Source organism: Corapipo altera, unplaced genomic scaffold, assembly GCF_003945725.1.
Source record: "Corapipo altera isolate COAL_440 unplaced genomic scaffold, ASM394572v1 24, whole genome shotgun sequence".
Taxonomy (NCBI): Eukaryota; Metazoa; Chordata; class Aves; order Passeriformes; family Pipridae; genus Corapipo; species Corapipo altera.
The window spans coordinates 4566375-4583213 of NW_020884903.1; the positions used below are offsets into that span (position 1 = coordinate 4566375).

At 40.0% G+C, this 16839-nt stretch overlaps 1 protein-coding gene across 5 annotated transcripts in view; it reads left to right on the forward strand.

The window, feature by feature from the left end:
* LDLRAD4 (low density lipoprotein receptor class A domain containing 4) overlaps positions 1–16839 on the forward strand; it is a 284547-nt gene that overhangs the window by 162945 nt on the left and 104763 nt on the right. The gene's annotated exons all lie outside the window — the stretch shown is intronic.

The window sequence follows — 16839 nt, forward strand, 5'->3', positions numbered from 1 at the left end:
TAGTTAAGTCAGTGCCAAAGCTTTTGCCTGATTTTATTTTGAAACTCTGGGGTGGGAGGGGGTAGGAGTTTTAGTTTTCTATGTCAGTACAGTGATAGTAATGTTGCCAGTTGCTCTGAAGCTCTGCAAAAAGACATCTGATTTACTCTTTGAAGTACCTGGGGTTTGTGTTGCTCTTTGTAGTACTTGCATCTCCTGACAACTGACTATACTTGCCTCCTTTGGTCATGTTAACTGCTTCACATTGCAAGCGAAGTTCTCTACACTGCTGTTTTGATAGATGTTTACTAGGACTGGCTGTTAAATAGGTATTAATTTCTTATGTGATAAAATGGGGATTATTGCCTGTCTGAAGTCGTCTGTATTCACTGTGTATCACTATATTTCAACAAAATGTTTAACTTGAATTCCAGAAAATCATGCAGCACTTAATCTAATTCTCTTGTCCATGCACTTGAGTTATGTACTCTGGATATTTTTTTAGATTCTTTTCAAATAGAGGTAGTCACCATGCAAATTACTGAAATACAAAAGTGAATCTTGTACCTGTCTGCATTTTAGACCAGGAGAAAAATGATTAGTACTGCTTAGAAGTGCTAACAATTTCTATTTGTCTAAAATTAAGTCTTCTTTAAAAATTGAATTTTTGTTTGCAAAAAGCTGTTACAGATTTCAGACCTCCTTTAGACGACTCTTGCTGATTTCAAAATGAACTTTGGAAACAATTTCCACTTTATTTTTCACTCTTTTGTTAAGACATGAAGATTTTAATAGGAAAAAACTATGATCTTTACCTGCAACTAGCTCCAAGGAAGATACTAATTACAGTGTGTAGAAATACTTCTTTGCACTGTATATCTGCTTTATTTAAGGTAGATCTGGTCACAGTGACAGCCTTGACAGCTGTTGTAATTGTTCTAGGGAAGCTGTGGGAGAAAATTTCCAATATCATCAGATAGACAAGAAGAAAGAAGTCTGCAAGAGGGAAGGAGATTGAGGAAATCTGATCAATCTGATTTGAAGATCCCCATTTTTTCGTTTTGGTCTCTTTTTCTGATACAAAATCTATCCAATAATTGTTTAGTTTGTGAGTAGATACCTCCTCAGGGTGGATTTTGGCATGATTTTCTTGCTGTATTATAAATACTGACATCACGTTAATCTATGCAAATCAGTGCTCAATCAATCTGAGCATCTGTGGTTGATTAAACAAAACATGTAGGTGTGAAAGCATTTGCATCTCACATGCTCTGCTGGATCTGGCAAAGGCTGAGGGGAGTGTAAAGGCACGGAGAGAGATTTGTCACTGCAATGCCTGCCTGGCAATTTGGGGTTCTAATTGTGACGGGTGCAGATACCTGCGTGGGCTGAGTCTTTGGAAAAAGTGGAGGTTGGAGAAGCTTAGCTTCAGCCCAGTTGCTTGAAGATGTGAATCCAGCTCAAACTCAAACCTGTTTCTGTGGCTGCAGTAGTGTTAAAGCTCAGATCCGAGGGGGTTACAGCTTGCAGGGATGTGCCGGGGGATCCTGCAGTCACACCTGTAGCCATCCCTGCAGATACCAAGTTGCCAGAGGTAGCTGACCACCAGAGACGTCTTGGGATGGCCATGCTCCTGCAGCTCGTGGATAGTGAAGTGGGCAGCACTTGAGAGGATCTGAGCAAGGGGGTGAATGGGAAGTGCCTTAAGGTGGTCTCTAAGAGACAGAAAGCACAGGGTAGCTGGACCCTGCCAGTCCCTCAGGCTTTTATATCATCCACAAGTGGCTGCTCTTACCATTGCTTTTCCTCAAGTTTGTTTATGCTCTGCTTCTGTCCCTTCTATGTCTGGGCCTGACCACCGAGAACAAGAGTAATGAATAATAGAGGAAATAGGTTGTGTTGGGTGAGGAGAGTAGGGGAAGAAGTGGACTTGCTAATAACTGATCAGACATAATCATAGTTTGGCTTTTGTTCACTACACAGTGGTAACACTGCTCATACAAGGATGAGGAGAACCAAATTAGTCTGTGTCAGTGAACAGTTGAGCAACAGAGCCCCTGGGTCACTGCCTGGGAGATCCTCAGTGTCCGCTCTGCTGGGCAGGGAGCTTACACGAGAGCAGATCCCACGGGGACAGTGATGATCAGCTGGGTTACGACTTGCTGCCCAACCACCTGCCTGTTGGTGGAAGCACTTCCATCTGTATGATGAGAAATCACTGAGGAATAATTCACAGTATTCCGTTGACTCTACAGTGAAGAAATGTTCCTTAAAGCAAATACACAACTTAGTGAAATTGAGCAAAACAGTTATTTAAAGAAACACTGCCCTATGAAACTGAAAATTTCCCAATGCTGAGTCACAGAGATCTAAGGTAGCAGTTATAATGCATCTTCAGTTCAGGAGAGATGTCAGCTCTCTACAATAAGAGGATATTTAACTGAGGTTTACAGGTGTTGAGTTTGTCAGACTGAAGAACAGTTTAGAGTGAAGAATGAACTGTTTTCAGTCCACTGAGGAAAGCCAGTGTTGTGTAGTGGGGCTGGCAGATGGAGATCTGGTGATCTCTAGAGCAGTGATGCTCACCTCGATATGGTGTGCTGCTTTCTAATCATTTGGTACTTTCATAAGAAATTTGTTTCCAAAATTAAAAGTCTATTTGAGCTACAATTCCTTTTAAAATAGAAACACCCTCCCTTCCCCCCCCCCCCCCCCCAGTAAGAGCAGGTAAATATAATTCAGTTGAGTGATTGCGTGCAGAAGTGCCATCTTCCTTCAAAACCTACAATGGCAATATAAAATTTTAGTGTCAAAATCACATATTGTGCAAGAAGTGCAAGTAAATCACTTATTGTATAAGAGTTGAAATAGCCTTACTTAAAATGGGTTATTGGCTTTGAACTCTGGACTTTGGACAAGAAGGATATGCATTTCTGTCCTCTTGACTTTCTGTGGATGATGACCTTGAAGTTGCTTATGCAAGGATGTTCCTAACTTTCTGATTTTGATCTTGTCTTATGGTATTTGTTTCTTTTCTATTGGAAAGCCTGTCTGCTAGCATCCTGGGATTTCATGAAGATTTCAACTCTTGGGTTTGAAGAATGCATTCCTAACATTCCTGAAAAATGCTTAGAAGCTGTAAGTGCTCAGAAATTAGAATGAAATAAAATGTTCAAGTCCATTATTTATTAAAAGAAATGTCTGGTTTTATGTCAAATGTGAAATTTCGTGGAATCTGACTCATATTCTGGAGTATTTGTTGTTGGCAGTACTTCAGTGAGTAGAACATATGGACACTGCTACCATGAGCTTGCCCAGCATTAATGTCTCGGCAGCAAATACCTTTTGTGTAGCTGGTCTTTGGGTCAGGTTGAAGTATCAATTTCTTTGCTGTAACAGTCAGAGTGCCAGCTGGGCTGATGGCTTTGTAGTGTGGACACTTGTACAATACACAGAGAGGTGAGATCTCATGCAGGCTGTTCAAAAGCTATCCACTTGCAACAATTTTAACATTGTTAAAGCCAATGCTGATACAAGATATATTCAGCTTTTCACTTCTGCCTCTTAATTCTTATGAACACTCAGATCTCTCTGTTTTATCACTTTTTTTTTTTACAGCTTTATGGCCAAACATTTTCTTTGGCTAAGTGCAGAATAATTAAGGTCTGTCCATCATTTATTTAACTTCAGTGTTATTGTTCCGTAAACAAGTTTCTCCACATTTCCTTATGGTGGCAGGTACCGACTGTCCCTGGCCACTGTACAGCTGCAGAGTTGCCAGGGAGAACAAATAGGCCAATGTCTCCACGGCTGGCTGGTTAACATTCCTGTTACAGGGTCACTTGTACTATTCTTTCCTCAATTTCCTTATTCTCCTGAGACTGTTGTTCTGAAACTATCATTTAATCTATAATGGAGAGATTATAAGAACCCAGAATCACAGCTGGTATGAATACTGTCAATTTGGGATGGTTGATGGAAGTTTCATGTTGTCAGTCAAACCACTTGCACCCTTTTCTTCTTCTTGTTTGTGACCAGGAGAGTTGCATATGTGTACATATGTATTATATTCCCCCCTCTTTGCCCATATGTAGTGAACAATACCATTTTGTTTAATCGTATTGTTCTGCATTATTCACCCATTACTTAACCACTCTTTCATAAAGAGGTGATGGCTTTTTGTCCTTCTCTTCCTTGTATAGCAAGCTCTGCCTTAATTTGCAAAAATGACATGAGTGAGAATGTCATAATGTGCCTTTCTGATGCCTCTCCCAACGCCTCTGCTGAACCTTACTGACAGATATACAGTGTAAGCTCTGCTTCTTCATTTAGTATGGATCATGTTGGCAGAGAGATCAAAGAGGAGGAATCTTGGGAGATGCCAAACAATTTTTAACTGGCTTCTTACAAAAGCCAAGGGTGTTATTTATTATATATACATAAGAATAAAAATACTTTTTGTTCCACCTTTCATCAGCTCCTTCAGTCCTTCTGTGTAACTGCAGAAAATTCTTGAGTTTACAGGGTTGCCATGAACCATGTTTTTAATATCTTTCAATATATATTTTATTAAACATTATTCTTTCTTTTATTTCCTTAGTTGAGCAAATACTTCGTCATCCCATCCTCGTCCCTCTGCCAAAAACCTTTATAGCAGTTCCCACTGGTGACAGCCAGCTTGATCAATCATCGACTGACCTGCTGAACTCTGCTAACAAGGCATTTATAACTACACCATACTTTTTTCTTTTTTTTTTTTGTAATTTTATGGCTTGTCTCAAGCAATATTTGCCTTGCTTTGCACAAGCTCCAGAGGATAATTTTCAGAAATCTATTTGGTTTTGAGTTTTTGGCTAGCGTTTAGAAATATGTTAAGGTATGCAAAATTATGTCTTCTATTTGTAGTCCTCTGCTGCATCTGTTTGTATACAGGGTGGCTCATGTCAGGACACTTGATCAGAATGGGCAAGTATTGGTCAAACAATGCCCAGGTAAAAGCTGAAGGGATGCCCAGGTGTTTTCCACTAAGAGATCAACTTTGTTATCTTTTGTTCTTGTTTGTTTTCTACTAGAAAACAAATTTTCAGTGGCTATGAATATTGGCTGTGCCATTTTCCTTTTTTTTGGTCTATGTTTTTAGTCAGAGGAAAACAGAACTTGGTACGTGAACTCCTACCAATTCCTGACATCCAGTGTATACTCTTCTTCCCTAATTTTGCCTTAAGAGTTATTAAGATGCCAGATTTTCTTCAATCTCCAGTAAAATATGCAATCTTAGCTTGTCTAGCAAAGCTATTATTGTGACCTCAACCAAACCTATATGTTACTTTCAGTGCATTTTTGATTTAGAGTTCAATATGTCATTGATTTAGAGTATGTTATTTTCCAGAGAACAAAATGTCATTTGTTATTGCCTTGCTGTGTGTTTATTTTCTAGGCTGATCCAGATTCTGTTTTTTATTTACAGAAGTAACTGAGGAGTATTGATTCTTGTCTGTGTTGGCATGACAGATCAACCTCTTGGAAATATCACTGAAGTAAGAAATTAAATCCAAGTAGTTAGATTTTTACTCTCTTCATCCTCCACTGAGTACTTTAAAAGCCCAGACTTTTTATATAAGCAGCTGAGGGGAGGCAGAGTCACTGTTGAGTGCATTGTTGTTCCCCTGTAGCTTCCAGATGGTGAGGAAAGTCCCAGGAAAAATGTAGGACCAGCATGTTCTGTCAAAGTCAAGCTTGTGTCTAGACAGGGAAGCTTATGTAAGGCAGCAGGAGAGGAAGGGGGCCTTGTGTAACTGCTGTCCCTGGCAAATAAACAATCGGTACAGTACCTGTCATGATTTGGCCCATAGAGGCTAACAGCAAAATGCACTTTTTGTGTCTTTTAACTTAGCTCACTCCTCTGACTTGCAGCTCGAGGCCGTTCTCTTGCCCCGTTTTTTTTTTCAAATGCATGTCTATCTTCCAGTTATTACTATTTTATTAAAGTCCTTACTCTTCCTGCTTAAGCTGAACCACTTTTTGTAAGAACCCATATACACCTGCTCAGCTAATTTAAGACAGATATAGCAAGTTACCAATTTTATATGGCCTTGAGAGGTTGTTGATGGCATTTGGCAAACAATGCAGACAATATGCAAATCACCAAAGGCAGCACAGAGTCTTGTTCATAAAGGTAAATTCTGTTGTAAGATAGCTTTCTAGTTTGACTTTGAAAAAGTATGATAGTATAATATTAAGCTCTTGGTGTTCTCTTAAATGTACTTCAGGCAGCATACCTCAGTACCTTATGGGGATCTCTGGCACCCCTCTAGTGCTCAACTTAATCTGCATCTGCATTTTGTTTTGATTTTCCCCTGGCTGAATGCAGATCTCTACTGGTGAGTGCTTTGTGTTTTACTCACCCTTTGCAATAATTTTGTCTTGATTTTGGAGCTATTGTCATAGGTGCTCTATGTGTTTATTTCTGCTATAAAAATGTGACTAGCAAGGGGAAATGTTTTTTTCCTTTTGATTTGGATGCAACCTCTTCTACACTCCATGTTCTGGCTTAACTTGTTTTGTCAGATGTTGCCCTTAGCTTTGCTCTTTTCTATACATAAAATTTTCTCAATGCAGTTTGTTGGTGCTTTGTCCTCAGGCAGACTAATTTCTTGGAGGTAGGGTCAAGAGTCAAGAGCCCAGCTCCTTCTGTTCACGCAGGCTTGTATCACAGCCACCTTGCAGTGGGAGCACAGGCTAAGTAACTTGAGGGTCTGTGGTCCTTCAAAGCCTTCTCACAATCTTGACTTCCTACTTTGAATGCCCAGAATCACAGGCAGGTTTTTTCTGCAAAAGCATCTTTGGGAAGTCAGCTTATGGAGGCACAGGCAGTGCTAGGACATGTGTGGTTGTATCTAATGTTAGAGAGAAAGTAGTGACTGGAGTTTGGCTTTTTAGTGGTGTTGTCTGCACCTGTGAGAGAGTCATTCAGGAATGTTTGAATCAGATTTCCAAACCTTAAAGTAGGTTTGAGTGATACTTTTCCCTTAGATAATATGACTTTTTTTCTTTCCTCTTTGAATGTAGCTTTAGTCCCTCCATTATTTTTCCCTACTAGAGCATGTCATGTAGTTAATCTCTTCCATTTTGTGAACTATTTTATACAGTTTTGTGGCCTTTCTGACACCTGGCTTTTTTTTCCTAGACAGACTATATATTTAGTGCCACTGCCTTTTATGACAAACTCAAGGAAAATATAAGAAAAATTCCTTTCTGAAGCTCTGGAAGAAAAGAAAATCAGTTCTTTTTCCTTGTGAAAAGGAATTCGTACTTTTTTTTTTTTCATTCTCTATTACTCACCTAAAATAGTTCACAATTTTTGGAACTTCATTTAAAATAAAGTTGCAGATATCTCTGTGAAGAGTAAAAATACTATCTTGATCAGAGAAGGATACTAACAGTGCCAAGACTCGCCCATGACTCTACAGGATGAAGTTACCCTGTTGAGGTATTTATTGCCCTTGTGAGGGAATCAACACACTTTTTCACCTGTATATTCTGGGAATGGGAGCATGCAAGTTAGAAAAGAAAATGTTAACCCATCTTATATCTCTGAGCTTCAGATCAATACTTGAGCATTTGTGTGGAGCAGAGCTGCTCCCTTTGCCAATTCAGGTGGGGAAATTATGATTATGATATATGCCCAGGAACCCACATATTTCTTTCCTTCACTGAGGTCTAAGAGCAAATTAACTGCAAAAGGTTATGCCAGTGTTTCCTGCTCTAGTAATACCCCCCTCCTCTGGGAGGATTAGAGGGCTGTGCCAGCCGTAGGGAAGGGAAGGAATAGTGATGACTTGGCGTATTGTCTCAAATTAATTTAATGTGTATTCAGACACTGATGTATGTACTGAGTCAGATTGATGGCTGTCATGCACATCTAGCAGTTTAGTTTGGAGAGGGGCAGGGGTTTACTAGGAATAACCCTGGCTTAAGGAGGGAAGAATCTAAGGAACATACTACCTCATGCACTTTTTTATTTCAGTGGGTTTGCTTTTTGAGTAGTACTCTTCTTCCTTTGATCACGTCCTTGAGCACCTTCCCCTTGTACACGCCTCTCTGCCCCACTGCCTTCCAAATAGTTCCTGTGACAGCAGATACTCAGACTGAAAATGTTTGCCATAATTCATAAGTCAAAGTACTTTAAATCCCAGAATAGAGGAGACTGCATGCAGACTTCATTACACAGTATTCATAACATAAACAAGCTTGCAATTATGTCATAGCAACAAGCACTGTGCTTACATGAAAGTTTGATTCAGGTCTCCAAGAGTGGAAGACCTTTGCATCCAAAATATCACAGCGACCTACTTCTCTGAAAGTGTGCCCTACATAATTTCAGAAATTAGATATGACACCAATATAGTAGGCCACATGGTGCCTTTTGCTGGTGTAGGGTGAACAGTGGGATATTCTTGGGGCCACACAAATGTCTGTCCACTGACTAGGTGAAGTCAGCTCATTATTAGTTGGTGTGAGGTGTAACATTTGTTTTCCTGATGTTGTGAAGGCAACAAACTGAAACTGCCAGTTGTTTTAAAAAGGCCTTTGCTAATAGTATGGGCATGATCCTAAAAAGTTTTAACCTTTTTTTTTTTTTTTTGACCAGTGCTGCCTGCCTTCAGTTGTTGCTGAGAACCCTAGAGGCTGCACCTGAAATTATTAAAAAAACTCAGCACCTACCTCTCAGTAATTCATAAAGAAAGATGAATTTCCCAGGAGCACTTAGACATGTTTAACTGATCTGATCCTGAGCTTCCAGAGCAGGATTATTTATTTTTCTGGTGGTGCTTCCCCAGACTGGCTGCAGAAGTTGTTAGATGTGTGTGATGTGTGTTGCTGGTGCTGTGTTGGGGCCTCTACCATGGTGTCCCATCTCTTATGGGGATGCAGCAGCCAAGGACAACAGCACGGACCATTCCTGAGGGGATGGGAAGGGGAGGCGAGAGGAGCAGGCAGAGGTAACGGCAAACTGTGAACCTTGCTTCTTGTTGGCAGTGGAGTCATCATCCAGCAGCTATCTGTGAATTTCAGTTCCAGGACAAGATGGTGCCTTATTCAGAAATCAGCTGGTTTTGTGGTCTGCACTTCTTTAACATCTGGTCCTTGCCAGAGTGCTGGATGGATTTTGTCTATGACAGTTATAAGCAGCACGTCATTTCTCACTCTGTTGTAACTTGTTGAATTGCTGTGCAGTAATGTTCCTCCCTGGCATGGCACCCACTTGTTATTTATTTATTTGCATATATGCATCCTTGTAGAAATTGCAAGTGAAAAATAAAAAAATTACTGAAAGATCTAATTTCAGCCCTTTCTCCATAGTTTCTGTATGCTTCTCCTCTTAGTGAAAAGATAAAATTCTTTGATGAAATTTCTTTTTTCCTTTATCTTTTTTTTAAAATAATACCTTTGGAGTCTGTGCAAAATAAGCTTTTCTGCAGTGCTGTCTCTGACAACAATGTCGTTTTCCTGAGGACTGCCCACATTTTAGGTGTCTGCTGCATAGGTTTTCTGTGTAATAACCCTTGTGCCAACCTGCAGACCTCAGCTGAAATAAATACCCATCTAACAAAGTTCGGGCTGAGGAGAAGCAGCAGTTCTGCTTCGGGTACACTGAGGCAGTTCAGGTGGCACCACTTGACCTGTACACAGGACAAGGCTTTAACAAGCAAAGCACAATGCATGGACCATAAAGCATGCAATGGGGGGGGTCTAGAGTTGCTCCCAAAGAGGGGCTGTGCCGACATGGCAGGCTTCTTCTTCAGACTCCACTTCTGCCAGCCTGTGCAAGCGTTGCGGGTGGTTATCGCTCCAGACAAGTTGGCATCCCTTACAGCCTGGTGTGTGTGTTTATTAGGTGGCATCCATGGGGATAATCTCATTTTGGCTTTTAACCATAAGGTAAATGTTTGGTGACCTTCGGGCAATCTGTGCACGTATAACGCCGTGTGCTGTCAGCTACTTGATACTGGCGGTGATAGTGTTTCTGGCAGAGCCCCCTAGGTGGGAGCCCTCTTTGTTTGGGGGCCACCGTGTTTGCAGACAGACAGGAGTATCTTTGCCTGCTGCCAGCACAGGAGGCACCTGCTGATCGGAAACTTCTTTTATCACAATGTTTAATTTGCTGTCTCACAGCTTTTGGAAAGAGAAGCCTTTCATCTCTCGAATTTGGAAAGGAGTGATATGATTATATTAAGCAGATGATGCCTATCTGCAACTGAAAAGGGGGTTTGTTTGGTTTGGTTTGGTGTTGTTTTTTTGGGTTTTTTTAAGATGGCAGTTACAGTAAAGTGCAGTGCAAGCAGCTCAGCTGCAGACATGAGATGAGTCAGATGTGGATAATTGCACTCCTGTGGAGAGTACCTGGGCTGTCCTGAAGGTTCCCTCTCCAGAGCTGTCTGGTCTTGCTCCTTGCTTCTCTCTAGACCAGAGAGAGAGGCTGCATAAGTGGAGTGTAGCTGTCCTGAGTAGTAATGTAGGGTAGATTGGTTTGGGTTGTTTTTTTTTAGGTAAAGCTGCTATTTGCCCTGATGGAGCTCACTCAGGCTTGAAACCAGCATAAACACTGTGGGACAATTAGCACCTAAGATGTTCCTACTTCAGTGTTCAACCAGAATCTGTGCTGATTGTGATTGCCACTGAATGTCTGCTTTGCATAAAACTTGAGCCCCTGCACTGATCTGACATAGAGTTTTATTAGATTTTATGGGAGGGTGGCATGCCTATACCATTTTGGAAATATTGTGGTCCTCTTAGACTTGTTATGTCATAGAATACATGCCCTAAAACTAGTGCCAGAACACTGAACTCTCCTTGAAGAATGTTTTAGGGATGGACACATAATTTGAGCTGATAACCATGGATGGTTGTGATGATTAAAATATCCCTGAAGGTTAGAATCTGTCTTATTGATTATACTGGGCAGTGTTTCTGGGTGGTGATGCCAGTTTGAATGGTGTTTGGACACAAATGAGTCTTCTCTTAACGTTTTATAAGCAGAGCTGTTTTGAAAACTAGTGGCTATGTGAGTTGTTGGGTTTTGTTTTTGTTTTTCTTTGATAGGAGTTTGTTTTCTCTGTGCTTTGCATCGTATCTGGAATTCAAACTAGAACAGGAGCATAATAAAAGTCGTACTCGGTCAATGACTTTCAAGCAAAGAAGGAAAAACTGCTGAATTTTGTGTGTGGTGGGTTTTCTTGGATTTTTGGGGTTCTTTTAACCTGAAACACCAACTTCTCTTATCTGTTTCCCTTCTCTGATTCAGGGAGGGAGTACTTCACTCTCAAGCACAAATACATATACCCACAGTCCCCCAGGTCTTAAAGGTTTTTCGCCAATTCCATTTTCTCTTCGCTGTTGCCTGAGGAAATGAAGTGGTTTGGCTGGCTCAACCGTTCCTTGTTTTTAGTATTTCCACAGCTGCTGGCCAACTACGTCAGGTTTTTAAGGTTAATTTGACTTCACTCTTCAAGACAACTGGCAGGAATGTGGGAAGAGTGTGGGATGTGGCAAGCAAGTCTGCCAGCTTTCTTAAGGCTGCAATAACAAAACCCAGTGTAATCTTGAAGGTCATATTGCAGCCTTTCCTCTGCTGTGGTCCAGGAAGGTTTTGGGGGCCTAAGGGAGTAAAATGTCTCACAGAGATTTGTATTAATTAATGAGAAGAACACTGTTTTGAAGAAATCAGTTTTATTTTATTGTTGCTCTACATTTATGAGTTTGGTTAATACGGTATTATCATATCAATAATGTATAGTTGTAGCACTCTGTTTATGACCACCTGTGCACATTGGTCTGTAAATAATAAAGGGAGAGAATAAAGGGAGAGAAGCTCTCAGACATGCAGTAGGAGAATGCTGTTCATTAAGAAATCATTGGGGACAAGTAGCTTAATGCTTCCAACTAGCCAAGGCATTTGAATAGACACAGTGAGATATATAATGAAGATTAAGCGGTTTAATATTAATTAAACTGAAAGTAACAGTTATATATGATAGAAGAGAATGGTTTTGGTGCTCTTTGTCCGTGGAGAAGCCATTATATCAACTTCACAGAATTTAGAGCCTGAAGGACTTCATTAGATTGGCTAATTTGAGGATGTAAAAGGCTTTGGAATTCCGTGTATACACTCTTCATAATATTGACCACAGGAGTGTTATTTGGATTAAATTGTTGCATGCCACATTCAGAAAATAAGTCAGAACAGAGATTGCATCCCATCTGTATTAGCTGATATATGGGCTTGAACCCAGTGATTCACAGACTGTGTTAAAAAAAGAAGCAAAAGTGTCATTAGACCACTGCAGGAAAAATCCTTTAGGGTTCCAGATCTGGGGAGATACTGTCAACATAACCAGGTAGAGCCATAACACTCACCAGGTTAAGCACTGCCAAAGTAAAATTATCTATGTTACCATAGAATATCGTTCCATCCTGCCTAATGACTCTTGCTGTGGCATAGCACTTTGGAGGACTGCTCCAGTTTGCAGAAGAAAATAAAACTGGGATGCACAGCAGGGGAGAATCTCCTGCCTGGTGACTGAAGTTCTGAATTGTGGTTGTCATTGTTGCCTTCTGCAGAATGGTAAGTATTAGTAGCAGCTGAGTGTGGTACTATTAATTATTTGTCTTTGGTTTAATATAATAAGAGATTGAATAAGGGGGATTCATGGGTTCAGGGGGTTGAGCTGATCGCTGTAATTATTCAGCATGGCCTTCCCTGTTAAGATTTGGGCATTTAGTTTTTCCTATAAGTTTGTCCAAAACCTATTTTTTAGAGAGAAATATAGTCTTCAAGACTCCATGTGATGGTGAGTACCACCTGGCAACCTTTTCCAGGGTTTAATTACCCACCCTACTAGAAAATTCATCCTTAAGTCATGGTAATTTATTTATTCTAGGTAATAAAGCCATTGGGGCTGTCTGTCCTTTTAGTAAGTGTTTTTACAGGGCCTAGCTCAAAAGGATCTCTGACTCCTGATGGGAGCCTTGGTGCCACCAGAATGTGCAAATAGCTTGTTAACTGGGAAAAAGCAGACTGTATTTCTCTTCACTCAGGTAGTCTTAAAGAATATAAGATTAAGGAGTTAGGTTCCTTGATGCAGTGATTTCTTTTTCTTCCCTTGTATTTCCCTCCCCTTATCTTATAGGCTATATAGAGATCTTTTCAGTAAGGGATTGAGCATTGTTTTCATTTCTGCTGTTTTCTGGGGCTGGCACTAAAAATGTTCCCCATTTTCAATTTGTCAACTGCATTGACAAATTACCCTTTGGCAAAGAATACAGCACGGTAATTTTGTAGTATAACTCTTCTATCAGTCTGGCTTCCTTATTTCTGCCAAGGGTATTGCTGGAAAACTCAGAGATACAACTATGTACTTTTGTAAATATGCGAATAGGAATGTTGATCCTTGCATTAAAAAAGTGTTTTAGAATAAATTCTCTGGTTAGGCAAAGGAATAGTTAAAGTCTGGAGGAAGTATGCAGCATGACTGCATGTTTGTCTGATTTAGGGCTGCTGAAATATTATCTCATATAGGTTGGGACTAAAAAGGTGTTAGGCTTTTTGAATCAGCTGCCAGCAGCTCCAACAGGCTCTTGGAAAGCCAAGGATTAGTCAGATGGAGGAATGTCTTGGCCAAAACACTCTTTTCTCTGGCTAAACCCACTCCCTTGGCAGTGTCACATTGTATTCTTATAAAAGCTGCTGTGGAAGCTTGAGGCCAATGCAAGATTTCATTATGAGTATTGGATCCTCCTGGGACCAGTAAATGTAGATGGAGAGCTCCTTTCTACTCTGGAATGTAACGGTGAATGTGGGCCATTTCTAGGACATTTTGTTTGTTTTATGAACCTGCTTCTCCAGATCCCCCCTTTGTTTATCCAATCAGTATAAATGACTTCTTGACAAGGTTCCCAATTCTTGACAAGGTAAGTGGTTTTGTCTGTCATGCATTAAAGCAAAGGACTGATGGCTCCAAACAATAGACATGTTGTTCCCATCTCAAGATGTCAAGTGCAAGCGTCTTTCAACTGTGATTACTGGCACTCCCTCTTTGGTTCCATCTGAGATCTCTTAATCTTTCCTACAGTTGGGAGGACAGCTCACAACAAAACATTACCTAGCAACAAAAATGCCACAGGTTGGTTCAGGGAAAGCAACAGAAGAGTTGTTATTAATCATGCTGAAATGATGCATTGTGGTTTAAAAAATTGGAAAGGAAAGGCCAGATTAAATATTGACATGTAGATATTCCAACTGTGTTAACTTTCACTTTGGCTGACATGAAAATGTATGTTCAGTGAAAATGGGAAATAAAAACACTTGTCTGTGTTTTCCTGGATATCCCAAAGTGAAATAGAAAAACCAAAACCCAGTGATCTGTTATTTGGGGATGTTGCCTTCCAAATCTGAGAGGCTGAAGAGACTTCAGTTCTGGTCATAAGGGCTACTGGAATTTGAGTGTAAAATAAAAATATCATAGTAGGGAAAGACCTGAGCGTTACTAGCAGCCTACAATGTGTTATATTTAAAGAGTAAATTTTTGGTGCATTTCCATCAGATGAAAGCCTGACTTTGTTTTAGCCATATCCATTCAATGGCAATAACTTCACAAGGCTAAGTGAGACCTTAATCTAACAGATCTCTTTGATCCTCTTGTCATAGGCCGAGTTCCACTAAAGATTCTAGAGAAGGGATGGTATCTGAGCTGCTACTGAAAATATAAATGTAAAATATAGTCTATAACCTTATGGGAAAGAAATATGATTAGAAATGAGGGAGGTACTGTTGTATGGGGAGGTGTTTTGATGTTAAACTGTACTGTTCTGGAACAGTTGGGGAACTTTCCACTTGGTGCTTTCTCTAGAGGTGGTAATTTGGAAGCGATCCGTGCACTGAGACGTGGGTAGTGTGAGCAAACAGTGTCACGAGTGGGCACGGGTGGGTGGTTGAAATCGTAATTCACATTTTTTCTTCAGATGATCTTCACTCAGCTGAAATGGTGCCAAATCAGTCGGTCTGGTTTTGCTGAAGCCATTATTTTCCTGGTGGCAACTTTTCACTGTGACCATTATTTGCTACATGTGTTACCTTCAGGCGATGAGCAAGGAAGAGCACACAGATCTGTGGAAGGACGAGATGAATTGGAGAAAGGGCTAAAATAATATTAATTTCTATCACACCTTCTAAGTTAATTGATTAGCACAAGGATAATTAGTTCAAGGTATAGCTGTCAGCGTCCCTTTGAAAATTAGAGCTCCATGTTGACAAAAAAATTACTGTGTGTTTTTTTACTGCTTTCAGTAAACAAATGTCTTGTATTCATCAGCCTAAGAAACAACTTCAGAAACAACTGCTTCCAATGAATTAACTTGTTCACCTTCTGGTGAGAGCCTGGTTTTACAGTCTGTACGTGCAAACTGGAAGACTTTAAGCAGAACAAAAAGAAAAATTATTCCCTGGAGACTTAAGATTGTTGCGTGATGATATAAACTTGTGTTAAGTTTTGAAGTGATGCACACAATGTTCTTGTCAGAGTTTTTTTTAAGCTGTTGCTGTATCCTTGCAAGTAGTTGAAAAATGTCTTTCCTCTGGTAATAGTCATAGTTTGTTGGTAATGGCTTGTCAGAAACACTGTTGGTTCATAAAGATTAGCTATGTCAAAATGTCTGCAATACTTTTTCTTGCTTGTCTGCTACCCAGAGGGTACAACAAAGGAACACAAAACAGGGGATGGCAGTACATGGCGAGGAAGCAATCAAGGCATTTTCTTCAAAAAGTAATAAATGATAATTCTGAAAGTCCTGGACATCTACATGGTAGAGCCGTGTGAAGGAGCCTTCTCAAAATCAGAATCTTGCTCCTCATTGAGGGGCATCCCAGAGAAACCAACTCACTAGTTTGTCATCAAGGATATGTGGTGATAGATCAGGCAGTAGGATATTTAAGAAGGGTAGAAAACCAGTTTGCTTGCTTTCACAAAACCTCAGCATTAAACAAAACTTGTGGCTTTATGTAAAGGAAGTAATTAGGAGATATCTTGTGTTTGGTATTTGAAATTGCACAAAGTTAGTTAACAAATTAAGAAACAATTTGAATATTGGACTTTTTGTGCTATCATCAGTGGGAATTGAATTATGTCTTGATGCTCTGAAAGACAACAGGTCAATCTCAAAACAAGTTTTATCATGGATCTCTGGACTGTTATGTAGTCTGACCTGCTGGTGCAAAGTTGCTGTTGAAGATGGAGTGAGAAGCTAAGCTGTACAGGAGTGTGAACCATAGAGCAGGTGAGGTGTAAGCTTGCTGAGAAACACAGTTTAGAGCTAATTCAATCTTGTCACAAATTTCTGCCACACTTGATAAATAATATTTTTAGGGAAATATTTCAATTTTTAAGTTGTTGAAACATTTCATTTCGGAATTTTTTAAGTTTAAATTTCACATATTTTTAGAAGACAACATATGTTGAAAACGATTAAAATACTAAATAAAAAAAGAGCTTTTTTGTTGTTGGTTATTCACTTAATCATTATCCTCAACTGAATTTCTGTTTGAGCTGAAGGGAGCTGAATATTTTCTGTAGTCCTGTGGTTATGATGCACAATTAGGACATGGTGAATAAGAGATATTTCAATTACACAGAAGCTTTTTTGCTCTCGGGAAAGATCCATCCACCTGGATTTTCAGTGATTGCAATTCAGGAAAGCCATGTTAGAGGCTCTTTTATTTCCTCCCCTTTTATCTTCTTCCTGCATTGCTACTGTAACAGGTTGGGGGAGGAAGGAGGTTTGGCAGCAAGTAAGAGTACTTGTCAC